The 14,208-nt window shown below is 51.5% G+C and overlaps 1 pseudogene; it reads right to left on the bottom strand.

Annotated features, from left to right (window-relative positions):
• Positions 1 to 447: 447 nt before the first annotated feature.
• Positions 448 to 14,208, bottom strand: part of LOC124666013 — a 48,429-nt pseudogene continuing 34,668 nt past the window's right edge.

The raw sequence follows: 14,208 nt of genomic DNA, 5'->3' as shown, positions 1-14,208 counted from the left end.
CACGGTTCCCTAATCCCCGACCCGGCATGCCGACGAAACCCAATCCTGCGCACAACGGAGCCGCGAGCGCACACGACCGGCGAGCCGTTCTGCGCAGAAGATCCGCCCAGGCGTGCTCGGGCTCCGCGGCGGCATGTGCGGCGGGGCGCTACCAATCGCGGCCGCCCGTTTCACGGAGCGGACAGCGCGCCTCGAGATGCGCGCGTGCCAAAGCAACATCCCTTCCCGTCGCGCGCGGCTCCCGAGGCGGCGACGGCATGGGCCAGCGATGGAGACGACGGCGATAATTACTGGCCTGCCCATCACGTGCCCACGAGCTCGAGTGCCTGCCGCCGCTTTACTGTGCTCCGGTAATAATAACGCGGCCATGTGAGGCGAGGGGCAGTCTCGTCCGGCGGCAAAAAATTCGGATGCCTTTCCGGGGGGGCCCGGCGCAGCAGCGGCGGCCTAGGTGCTAGGGCCGTTAAGGCCGGGCGAGCCGCGGGCCCACCAGCTCGACCCCGGCCACCGACGCGCGCCGCTCACCCCGCCGGCGCGGATCGGCGGGAGGCGGCTCACGCCCGCGATCTCCGACAGGCTGCGGCCGGCGATCTCGGCCCCTCCGCGGTTCCCGCCGGAGGTGAGGGCCGCCGAGCAGGAGTAGCGCCCGGATGAGGAGTCCGTGACGAGCATCTCGGCGCGCACGAACATGAGGTCGGACGGCCGCACCTCGCTCCACCGCGCCGCCTCGCCGTCGCAGCCGCTGGCGGTGCTGACCAGGATGCGGTGCCCGAACCGCCGCTCGAAGGCCTCCGGGTCGGGCTCCGCCGCCGCGGCCGCGGGTTCCGCCGCCATCAGCACCCGGTCCTTGCGCACCTTCCCCGCGCCGACGACCTCGAAGCAGCCCACCGCGGCACCGCCAGCCTCCAGATCGGCCGAGCGGCGGGTCGTCGGGCCCACCCGCCCCGGCGCGCGCACGGAGCCAGTCGAGTGCCGGCCGGAGAACACCTTCCAGACCGGGGACGGTGCGGGCGCCGGCGCCGCGTCCTTGTCCTTGGTCGTCGCAGCGGCCACCTTCTGGTCCGGGGCTGGGTCGGGCGGGCCCGTGGTGGATGGCTTGGGCGGCTCGGGCAGCAGCAGCACGTCCTCGGGGTCGACGCGGGCGCGGCAGAGCGGGCAGGTGCCGTGCGCGTCGAGCCACGTATCGACGCACTCCACATGGAACCCGTGGCGGCACTTGGGCAGCAGCCGGAGGGCCTCGGCGGGCTCGAAGCGGCCTAGGCAGACGGCGCACTCGAGCCCGGCCTTCTGCCCGCGCAGCGCGCCGAAGCGGAACACCGGGAGCGACTCCACCACGGCGCGGTCCACGCCGGAGTTCCTCCGCTCGCCAGAAGCCGCGCCTCCTGCAGAGGATGCTGTGGCACCGCCGTAGGGGCCGGAGGACTCGGCGGCGCTGCGCTTGCAGTGCTTGGCGTAGAGCAGGAGGAGGAAGGTGATGGAGAAGACGCTGGTGAGGATGCCCACCACCACCGCCACGCCCGGCCGGAACGGGGTGGCTGAGGACGGGGATGGGGACGGCAGCGGCGACAGGATCGCGCCGTCGTAGTCCGAGAGCAGAAGCCGCCGCGACGACGGCTCCATGGCCGCACTCGATCTCTCTCGGAGCTGCGAAGGAGGGAGATGGCAGTGTGGCGCTGTGGTGCTGCGGCCACCGCTGCGCAAGTGCCGATCGATTTGTAAACAAGCAAGCGGTAGGGTAATAATAGCGGCGGAGACTAGGGTCACTAGCTAGAGTGGTAGAGTAGAGTGCGTGAGTAGCAGTAGCAGCGCGCAGAGAACCCGGTGGGGCCCAGGGGGTCAGTGCCACGTAGGGTGGCTCTACCTGCAAATTGCAAATAACACCAAATGCTGGGGCTTCTTGTACATAGAACCACAACCATGACTTGTTTTTGCAGAAAATACTAACATACGTATGAGGTAATCACTCACACAGAATCCAAATATATATTTGATCACATATTAGACTATTGGGACCACTGATAGAGCTAACGTGGCAGCCACAATAGCAACGAATTAGTCTAACCAGACCGACTAGTTCAACCCTCTACATGTTGCGACTCTGCTATGCCAACAGGAGCAAGCGTCACGCTAGCGAGGACTGCAGCAAGATCGGAGCCGATGGCGGGGGAGGCTGCGTGCTCTCCATGGGCACCCATCAGCGAGGCAACGGGGATGGGGGACCACCGGCAGCTACACACCGCACACGCATTTGGCGCGCCGACAGGGGTACATTACACACGTCCGGTGCGGTGGCCGCACGAATCCGGCAGGAAAAGCGCAACGGGGTATGGCAGGGTCCGGCTTCGACAACCGACGCATGCATACACAGAGTCTGCGAACTGCATGTCTGCATCAGACACCACCAACTATGGTGGCGGCGATGACTGTGAGTGTAATGGCCAGGCGTAGGTCGACGTCGAGCTAGACACACGAGTGTCGGCATGCGGTTGTCTTGGACGTGTTGTCTGCGACGTTCAATCAAGCAACTACTAGCTAGCTAGAGGAGTACGGGATGGATGCATGTGACGCCGACGGTCTCCGACGAGTGTCCCATGGACAGAGCCACCCCTGACATTGGCACACCGTCCGCAGTCCTTATCACCGGCGTGCCACCGCTCCTGCTGCCATCCAAGACTCAACCTGTCGAGGTTCGAATTGGATGATGTGTTAGGGGACGGTTTGGTTAGACCGTTTGGTTGAATCGTGAGCTGACTAATTTGTTGTCAATAGAGCTAGTTACTTGATTTGGGCTTTTCTCAATTTTTTTTATTTAATTTGGGTTATGTGCAAATGATTACCCCAAATATTGGTGTTTACCGGAAAAACAAGTAATGTTGTGGTGTTAATTGCAATTTCCTCCCGTAGGTGCGCCGCTCCGCCGGTGAGAACAAGGAAGACGAGCCTCGTGCGGCTTGTCGCGGAGCGAGCTAGGTGGAGTGGCGCTACACTACGGCCACTGACCACTGACAGTTTAGTTGTGGCGCGGTGGGCCCATGTGGCAGGAGATGAATGGAGTACGTGGGCTGCAGGAGTGTTGTTTATTCTTGGAGGGGGCAACGAGCGGGGAGCAGCATGGGCTGGGGCGCAGAGACCCCTGTTTCCAGCCGGTAATGCTCATTTAACAACGTAATCCGGCAGGATTACTGTTCTGTCCATGATTAAAGAGCCACTTAACACCTAACACCCAGGGGCAGTATCGGGAAACCAGACTAGTTTTGTTTGCCGATCGGCGGAGGTCGTGCGCGCGCAGGCAGGCAGCGAGGGAATGAATGCCCCTCGGCTGGATGGAAAGAACAGAAAAGAAAACGATGGCGCACGCGAGGTGATTGCCGCTTCGGTCACTGACGCCGCTGCCGCGGTGCGTCGTGGGGGGCCACTGTCAGCAAATTACGTGCGCACCGGTGTGTCTGTATCAGTGTCGATAATAATAAGTTTACTAGGCAGCAGCACGGACAGACACAGAGTGGGTTCAGCGTCGCCAACGTTCGGGACACGTGAGGCCTGCTCTGCCCGACGAGCCAAATTTTTGAATGTTTGCGGAGCAAAAAATAAATTACGGACGCCCCGTGCGCCTACGAGGATCTCAGCGAGGCAGGACCAGTACTCGCCGTTCCAGAGATTATCGCCGTGCGAACTTCGTAGCGGCTCGGCTCAGGCCCAGCACAGCCCAATTAATAAGCTCGGCGCTCGGGCGCGCGGTACTGTTCCGGTACGAGCAATAATTCGACCGATCCGTTGTGTAAACTACGCGTACGGCTCTGGAAAGCGCATTTCAAAACTTGCCTCGTACGTGCGTGCAGGGAGAGGGGAACAGTACGGGGCGGTCTGGCACTGGTGGTGATACGGCTCACGTTGGCAGGGCACTGTGCGGATCTGGATGCACGGCCACTGTGCAAGTACACCACGGATGAGATGATGGCCCAAGCCCGCCGTGCCAACTTGCTTTTTTTTTACGAGCTACGAGAACGGAGGCATGCAGCTCGGGCATGCATGCATGGCCAGCTCGATGCTCGGCCGGGGTTTATATTTAGGGCTCCAGCGGCGCGACGTGAGCGACCGTTTGTGTCCGCTTTGACCGAAAATGCGTCTGGCACCCTCTCCAGCGGCGTGACGCAAAGTGACCGAGCCGTCCGCCGAGACGCAAACCTGGCCCAAATATACGTCAGGTTTGCGACTCGGTGGACGCTGCGCGGACGCGCAAAGTGTCCGCTCGGTCCTCGCACGGGCCCGCCTGGCAGCGAGTCTGCATCGAGGGCATCGATTCGGCGGTCGGCCGCTTCCGCGTATGCGCCGCAGCCTTCGCCATCAATGGCGCGGCTGCCTGTTTTGCACGCGCACTGGCGGGCGGCGGCTGGGTTTCTGCGGCGCCTTCAATGGCATCGTATCCCGCGCGCGGCCGCCCTTAAAAGTCCACCGGCCGCGTCGCTCCTTCGCCCACACCTCCACTCACACCACCACCGCCGCAGCGCCATGGGGAAAAAGAATGACTTCGAGGCCTCCGGCAGCAACAAGATCCCGCTCCCCGTCTCGGTGGGGAGGCTTATGCACGGCAAATGGATGCCGTGCGATGACGCCTGGTCCGGCGTGCAGCTGCCTGGCGGCTGGCGGCTCAGCTGTCGCCGGGTGCCCATCCCTCCAGTACCTGCGCGCGAGCCCGATCGGACCGCGGAGATCCGGCACAGGGAGGCGGTATCCGTCGGCGGACCTCCGCGCCGATCCGGCGTACGCCATCGACTTGGAGCTTTGGCGTACGTACCGACCGCGCAGACGGACAGGAGACGAAGGGCCGGCTTCATGGGCGACGAGGATTATCCCTTCGGCCCCGCACCGCCGGCTCGTCGTCGGCAGGCGCCGACGCGCGTCGTCGGCAGGGCGTCGACGCGACGTCAGCAGACGCAACACAACGACGCCGACGACCGCGAGGACGACGATGAAGCCTACGCCGCGTTCGACGACGACGACGACTACATCGAGGCGCTCGCGTACCATAGCGAGGAGGTGAAGGACGACAGCGACGACTATGTCGCTGTCGTCTTCCACGAATGGCAGCAGGCCATGGTGGAGGGCCGGAACTTCGAGTTCCCGGAGAACATGACGGACGACGAGATGGCGAAGGTCGCCGTCCTCGTTTCCGAGTACGACGCGCCTGTGCAGCCGCCGATGCCCCGCTACGCCACCGCCGTCATGCCACCGGGCCTGTCGGCGGATGAAGCACTTCGACAAGCGCTCGTGGAGTCGGCGGCGCCTCCTCCACCGCCGCCACCGCCGCCACAGCCTTATCCCTGGGCGCCTCTGCCACCGCCGCCACAGCCTTATGTCTGGGCGCCTCCACCGCCGCCACAGTCGTAGCCTCCTCAACCTCGAGCATCGGCGGCGCGCCCGGCGTACGCTCCCCCGGATGGCTACTGGCCGTGGCTCATACCGGAGCTCATCGTGCTTGACAGCGACGAGGAGCAGCAGCACAGCGACGATGAGCAGGCGTTTAGGTTTTTTTTATTGTTTTAAGTATGTAAATTATGTTTCATGCTAAAAAAAGATTCGTCCTAAAAAATGTGTCGTGCCGCTGGAGCCACCCCCGACGCAAACGGACGCGCGGTCGATTTCGACCAAAAAGACCGACGCAAACGGACGCGCGCGGACGCTAAAATGCGTCGCGCCGCTGGAGATGCCCTTACGTCAATGAGTTACTCACCAAATCTGAATGACACAAGGGACCATGATAGGAGTAACCTTGGCTACGTCATGCTCAACATTAATCGGCGCATAATTTACTTGGTCGAATAACCAAGAGGATCCGACATTATGTAGATAGACAGAATTCTTGTGTTTATGGGTTTTAAGAATTTGTATCCTTTTTTTTTTGAGAGGTGTCTAGGCCACGCATGAATTACAAAAAGACCGCGGCAATCATTCGAGGCGGGATTTTGGAGCAGGAGCTGGTGACTGAGGTGCTGCAATGCCAGATATTGGAGTTCCCCATCAAGTACGTGGGTTTACAGGGCCACTAACAAAAGCGCAATGGCAGCAGATGCTGGATGCTTCCCTTAGGATTGTGCCAGCTTGGCTACGTGGCCTGATTAGCAAACAAGGGAGGCTTGTGCTCGTTCAGGCGGTTATGTCAATGAGACCTGTGCATCATCTGCTGGTTACAGATGCACCAGTCTGGGTTTTCGACGAGTTGGACAAAAGGCTCAGGGGATTTCTCTAGGCTACCAAGGAGTGAGCCAATGGTGGGCAATATCTGTCTCATGGGAGCAAGTATGCAAGCCCAAGATTTTTGGAGGATTGGGTGCCTGCGCTTGCATGGGCTGGCTCTTAGAATAGGTGGGAGTGGCTTAGGCGTCTGGAGTCTGGACCCCCGTAGCAGGGCTTACCAATGGTCAAAGACGAGAAGGCACGAGCTACTTTTCACAGTATGGTACAGATTCAGGTTTGAGACGGCAAGCAAGTTCTGTTTTGGGTTCATCGATGGATTCAGGGGAGATCGACTGCGGACATTGCACCTGGCATCACGATGTATGTGCAGAAGCGAGCGCGCAATGCAAGAACAGTGGCCGAAACTGCGCAGAACTACGGGTGGATGCTCAATATTCAAGGGTGTGTGGCAACACTTGGATCCAGGTAGTGCATCAGATTGTGGGCAGTAGTTAGTAATATCAGGCGCGACGCCAATACGCCTGACAGATTTACTTGGCCCTTTTCGGTTTCTGGAGTATACACAGCGGCCTCGGCGTACAACATGTTGATGTAGGGCAGCATCCGTTTTGAATTGGGCGAGGCAATTTGGCACAACAAGGCTACTCCAAAGAGAAAGTTCTTCATTTGGTTGGTGGCTTAGCACAAGATTTGGTCCTCTGGTCACAGGGTCAGGCATGGACTACAAACAAACTCCTCAACTTGCTTTGTTTGTCTCTAGGAGGAGGACACATCAGAGAACATGCTGCTACAATGTGTGTGTGCTCGGGAGGTTTAGTACTACTGTCGATAGGAGCTCAGGATTAAGTTTGGCATTCCACTGCACGACAGTACACTCCAAGCTTGGTGGATGGCGGAGCGAAGGAAATTCAGAGATAAGGACATGAAATGGTTCGATGATCTGGTTTGCACAGTTAGCTACCCGCTATGGAAAACAGAAATGCTTTCTACTTCAACAATGTACAACGCCAAGCCACTGCCGTGTTTTGGAGGAGTGCAGATTGATTAGAGCAGCTCACAGGGAGGGGAGGGGAGTTTTTGACAACGGTTAGAGAGTAGTTCTTTACATTTGTATCGGTGGAGTCCTACGCATGCTGCTTGTAGTAGGCCTATCTTGTAAATTTGTTCTGCCTTCTATAAGAGTAAGGTACGTAGCGGTGTACTCTCATTTTCTTTTTGTATCCTGTGACTCCTTATTAGAACATTACCTAGGGTAATTTCAGATCATTCCCTTGCTGTGCTAGACTTCGGTCAATCTCTTTGTGAAGATAGTGAAACCTTCCAAATTTGAGCTAAGTTGGTTTATGCGTGCGGATTTAGATGCTGTGGACGGTAGAGTTTGGAGTAATTTTTCACCTGGTAGGAGTTTCTTGGATAAGTGGCATGATAGAGCTAGAAAGCTAAGATAAAATTTACAAGGGTGGGATTTAAACTACGTTTGGTTTTATAAGAAGCAGAAAAGGTGCTAGTAGCTAGATGCTATTGATTTGATAGATATAACTTGTGTTTTTTTAAATGAATGCGGTAGAGGAAGCCCCTACTAGAAATTGTGAGTTGGTTGGTTCACCCTTGAACAATTATATTTTGAGAAAGCAGCATGATCATCAATAATATAAATTTTGAAGGAAGAAGCAGTAAGATGGTTTCAGAGAGCAAAAGAGAAAGAACTGTTAGAGAGGATGTATGTATTTCTTATTTTACAGCTAGATCTAGACATCTAGTGGTAGGAGAAGAAGAAAAAAAAGATTAATCTTCTGAACCAAGAAGAGGGTTTGGTACAGGGTGATAGTAAGATACTTGCTTATGATAATTTAGTCAGTTGGGATAAGATTTGTCATCCTAAAGAACATGGTGTTTCCTCGACATTGATCTAGTAACTATGAACAAATACTTGCTCAATAGATGGCTGTGGAAATTAGAAAATAGTGATGGTCTATGGCAGAGTATTCTTACAGATAAATATGTCAAGGATAATTTCCTCACTAAATATAATGCAAAACCAAGCCAATCTCATTTCTGGCAAAGCTTAATGAAAGTGAAGGGCTTGTTTTTAGCTTATGTAGGATCTCTGGGTATAGGAGAGAAACCTTTGATGGTCCAATGCCCTAGGCTTTATAGTTTAGCTTCCAGACATAATGTAAAGAAACGATATAGCATATCTTCTTTAATTGCACAGTAGCTAGATACCTGTGGGGAGTAATTAAATTTGCCTTCAATCTGTCTAGTGTTCCAGGTAAGTTTTCTAGTGTTCCAGGTAAGTTTTCATAAATTGGTCCATGGATTTAGAGGTTTCTAGGTAAGAGCTGCTTTGGTCCGGACTATTTGGAATACTAGTGATTGTGCTGTTTCGGACTGAGTTTATCTTAGTAGTCCTTGCATTATGGCTAGTAAACTTTCGTATTGGATGACTCTTTGGGTCTTTCTTTTATATTTTTTGGTTGTGTGCATCCGTACTGCCATTAGCGTGTTGCGTTGTTGCAGAGGTTGGATGTAATTGATACCTTTTGATATTAATATATTCCCTTTATCGAAAAAAGCAAGCGGGTGTCAAGCTGAGGTTGCCGCTGTCTAATGTGGCAACCGAGGCCTTCACTAGTCTCGAGGGATGTGTGCCATGCAGGAGGAGATTAGAGAATGAGCGTGTGGAAGCAGGAAATCATAACGAACAAGAGAAAGTGTATGTGATATGAAGACTGAAAACCATGGATGTGTGCGTTGGAGTTTTACTTCACTGTTGGTTTTGGCTATTTTGGCATTGCGAAAAAGACTGTAGGAGCATCTTCAGCCGCGTCCCCCAAAGCGTCCCCCAAAGGGATTTGGGGCGCGCCGGACAAAAAATGCGTTCCAGCCGCGTCCCCCAAAGCCCATTTTTGTCCGGCGCGGCCCGATACGGTGTCCGGCGCCCCGAGCCCGTCCCCGTCCCACAGGGGACGCACCGGGGATGCCGGACACAACGAAAAGCGAGGCGAGCCGACGCGTCAGCGGCTCAGTGAAAAATAGTCTCCCATTCCCGCCAAATCCCGCCCCTCCCGCCATATCGCGCCTATCCCGCCGCGCATTTCTGGCCTCCTGATGACCCACAATTATAGGGGGTGTATCGTAGTATCTTCGATAAGTAAGAATGTCGATCCCAACGAGGAGCAGAAGGTGTTGACAAGCAGTTTCGATGAAGGATTCACTGTAAATGCTCGCAGATAAGTATTCAGGGGGTTTTGATGTAACAGATGAATAAAGTACGAGTAAGTAAAGTGCGAGAGTAATAATTGCAGCGAGTGGCCCAATCCTTTTTAGCACAAAGGACAAGCTGGTTTGTTTACTTATAATAACCAAACGTTCTCAAGGACACACGGGATTTTAGTCTAGTGCTTTCGCTACATACGGCTAATTAATCTTCATTGTTTTGATAAGTGTTGTGTGGGTGAACCTATGCTAATGTACCGCCCTTCCTAGGACTAATACATACTTGTGATTATACCCCTTGCAAGCATCCGCAACTACAAGAAAGTAATTAAGATAAATCTAACCACAGCCTTAAACTACGAGATCCTGCTATCCCTCCTGCATCGATATACCAAAAGGGGCTCAGTGTTTCGTCACTCCGGCAACCCCGCAATTGGCAAACGAGTACAAGATGCATTCCCTAGGCCCATAAAGGTGAAGTGTCGTGTAGTCGACGTTCACACGACACCACTAGAAGAATAACACCACAACTTAAATATCATAACATTGAATATTACTCAACCATACTTCACTACTAACATTTAGACTTCACCCATGTCCTCAAGAACTAAACGAACTACTCACGAGACATCATATGGAACATGATCAGAGGTGATATGATGATGAATAACAATCTGAACATAAACCTTGGTTCAATGGTTTCACTCAATAGCATCAATAACAAGTAGAAATCAACACCGGGAGAGTTTCCCCTATCAAACAATCAAGATCAAACCCAAATTGTTACAGCGGTGACGGCGTGCAGCGGTGGAGACGGCGGTGATGAGGATGAAGATGATGATGATGGTGATGGAGATGATGTCCAGCTCGATGACGGTGATGATGGCGTCGATTTCCCCTCCGGGAGGAATTTCCCCGGCGGATCTCAGCCTACCGGAGAGTTCTTTCTCTCTCGGTGTTCTCCGCCCCTGCAGAGGCGGCTCGGCTCTTCGCGATGTACCCCTGGAGCTTAGGTTTTCGGGACGAAGGCGTACGCGAAGAAAAGGAGGCGAGAGGGGTTGTGGGCCCCCTCCTCACGGGGCGGCGCGGCCGGGCCTTGGGCCGCGCCGGCCTATGGGGTGGGCCCACCTCGGGTCCCCTCGGCTCCCCCTTCGGCTCCCTTCGTCTTCGGAAAAATAGGATTTTTCATATAATTTCCGTCAACTGTTGATCTTCCGAAATATTGCATTCTGACGGCGCTTTTTCCAGCAGAATCCTGACTCCGGTGCGCGATCCTCCAATAATCATGAAACATGGAAAATAGATGAAATAACATAAGTATTATCTCCAAATATGAAATATATCAATGAATAACAGCAAATTATGATATAAAATAGTGATGCAAATTGGACGTATCAACTCCCCCAAGCTTAGACTTCGCTTGTCCCCAAGCGAAACTGAACTCGGTAAACAGGACCACATGTTTATGGAGTGAAGAGTCGATAAATCAAATACGGACAAGAAGCATCATATTCATTCACACAAGACATTCTAGTGAACAACTTCCTCATATAACTCAACTTGAAACAAGTATAAGGTAATCACAAATAAAGGTGCATAAGAAATCATAGTTGGTGATGGCAAACTTCGTTCTTGGTCAGAGAACAATTAACAGGTTATTCTTATCCATCGAGCAGCGCTCTCATGTTAAAGTTTATATGGCTCATCTTGCATACTCAATCATAATGATCATTGATAACTTTCAAAGCTATATTCATTCAGATAAAACTTGTACTAAACAAGGAAGAGTAAAAGACATGATGAAGCAAATCACAATATAATGGTTTGATCACAACAACTCAAATGCTTGCTTGAGATGGAGGGAAATAGGTTTACTGACTCAACATAAAGTAAAAGACATGCCCTTCGCAGAGAGGAAGCAGGGATTAAATCATGTGCTAGAGCTTTTTCAGCTTTGAAATCATATAAAGAGAATAAAAGTAATATTTTGAGAAGTGTTTGTTGTTGTCAACGACTCGGTAGCGGGTACTCTAACCCCTTGCCGGACAAACTCTCGAAGAGCGGCTCCCATTAAGACATTTTCATTTTGGGTGGCACCCCTTCCAACCTTACTTTCACAAACCATGGCTAACCGAATCCTCGGGTGCTCACCAACAATCTCATACCATGAAGGAGTGCCTTTTTATTTTAGTTTTATTTAGATGACACTCCTCCCAACCTTTGCTTTCTCAAGCCATGGCTAACCGAATCCTCGGGTGCCGTCCAACAATCACATACCATGGAGGAGTGTCTATTTGTAGTATCATGAAAGTTAATTAATCGGGCTCGGGAACCCCATTGCCAGCTCTTTTTGCAAAATTATTGGATAAGTGGATGAAGCCACTAGTCCATTGGTGAAAGTTGCCCAACAAGATTGAAAGATAAAACACCACATACTTCCTCATGAGCCATAAAACATTGACACAAATAATAGATGATAAATTTTGAATTGTTTAAAGGTAGCACACGAAGTATTTACTTGGGATGGCAGGAAATACCATGAAGTAGGTAGATATGGTGGACACAAATGGCATAGGTTTGGGTTGAGGTTTGGATGCACGAGAAGCATTCCCTCTCGGTACAGGTCTTTGGCTAGCAAGGTTAATTAGCAAGCACAAAAGTTGAGGGAAACAAACGAATATACATGTGATAGAAACAATCATGCATCTTTCTTGTAAGCACAAACAATTTTAACTTCAGAATAATAAGCTATGAGCTAACAAGAAAGGAAGACAATGAAACAACTATATATATTCTCTTTTCTACTTAAACCTCAAGGTGTTGTTGCTATTGACCAATGCTAAGTTTGCCAAAACCAAATAGATTTACTCAATGCTCCCAAAGTGGTACCAATACTAAAATCAAGATCAATCATATAATAGAAATTGCAAACTAAAATAAGGTGTGCAATATGTAAATGATAAGACTTCTCATTAATATTTCATAACGATAACTCACACCAAGGGATACATAGACAACCGACTAAAGGAGAGATACTTCCACCCTGCAACCCATCTTATATGATAACTTCCCTACTCATGATATGACACTACTTGATAGTAAAAAGTAAAAGGTAGTGATGATGTGATACCGCGGCACTCCCCCAAGCTTGGAACAAACCAAGGGGATGCCAATACCGATGATGAATTACTCCTTTGGCGATGGTGGTGATGAATTCCCGACAAGCTTCTCCACAAGCTCCCGAAGCTCATCAATCTTGTACATGAGGTTGCGGATCATCTCCGAATTGTGCTCGACGCGATTAAGAAGTATGTCCGACGGCGAGTCCCAATTCTTGGAGTTATTTCCCCACCCTTCGCCTTCGGGCTTCGTCCTTCCTGCAGTGTTAGAACGATCTATATCCCAATTGCTAGGCAATGCTGCCTTGGGAGTCCTTTCAATTTGATTATTGTAGATTAGATTGCGGAAGGGATGGTAAGTGCCTGAAGAAGATGTCTTTGGAGCTAGGTAATGACGTGGAACCCTTCCTCCGGTGCGAATTCTTGCGCTCATGTTTGCACTAAAAGGGTTATCCACCACTTTGATGCTTGCGACGGTAGCACGCGGGTATGCGCGCGAGTCTTCCTCCACTTCTTCTTCATCTTCTTTCTTGACGCTCTCGTCCACCTCTTTCCACTCGGGATCTTGAATATCTTCATCCGAAAGCCCCTTGCCCTTATTGTTGGAGGCCATGGTGCTCCTAGATTGAAAATAGATCCTGGCAGAAACAGCTCGAAACAAAACACGTCGAGAAAACGATATACGGACCTCCAGGGGTCCGGGGGATTATATAGCAGGAATTTTTATGTCATAAGGAAAGTACCAGGTCGAACCGGAGTCGGAAAGGGGCGACGAGGCGGCCAGCTCATAGGGCGGCGCGGGCCAAGGCCCGGCCGCGCCGGCCTATGGGGGCACGCCCTCGTGCGTCTCCTCCACTCCGTTTCGATCTCGTAATTTTTCATATTTTCCAAAAACAGCAAAAACATTGTTCGGAAAGTAAATCGCGAACTTTTTATTACCTGTACTTGTTACCTATTCAAAGTCGAGTTCCGGCGGACTCGTCAATTTGACCTTTGATGAAAGCCTCGGTGTTTCCACTCGAATAACATCAACATCTACATTATAAGAATCACCTGAGATATAATGCTTGAGTCTTTGTCCATTCACCACTTGCGTGGCATTGCCTTGGAGAGAACTAATTTTAATTGCTCCTGAACGATACACCTCCTCAACAACATATGGTCCTTCCCATTTCGAGAGTAATTTCCCTGCAAAGAATCCGAGACGAGACCGATACAATAGGACTTTATCCCCAATATTAAACTCTCTTTTGATAATCCTTCTATCATGCCATTTCTTAACTTTCTCTTTAAAGAGTTTAGCATTTTCATAAGCTTCACTTCTCCATTCATCTAGAGAACTTAATTGCAGCAACCTCTTATTACCTAGCTAGTTTAGGATCTTTGTTTAGTTCTCTAACAGCCCAATAAGCTTTGTGCTCTAGTTCTAAAGGTAAATGACAAGCTTTTCCATAAACCATTTTATAAGGTGACATTCCCATGGGGTTTTTATAAGCAGTTCTATAAGCCCATAGTGCTTCCTTCAATTTACTAGCCCAATTCTTTCTAGTTTTATTAACGAGTCTTTTGCAAGATAGATTTAATTTCTCTATTTGATAGTTCTACTTGCCCACTAGTTTGAGGATGATAAGCGGAAGCAATTCTATGATTAATACCATATTTAGCAAGAGTTTTC

The sequence above is a fragment of the Lolium rigidum genome, chromosome 1 (assembly GCF_022539505.1).
Source record: "Lolium rigidum isolate FL_2022 chromosome 1, APGP_CSIRO_Lrig_0.1, whole genome shotgun sequence".
NCBI lineage: Eukaryota > Viridiplantae > Streptophyta > Magnoliopsida > Poales > Poaceae > Lolium > Lolium rigidum.
The sequence above is the reverse complement of the archived record's forward strand: the minus strand, read 5'-3'. Positions and strand labels throughout refer to the sequence as shown.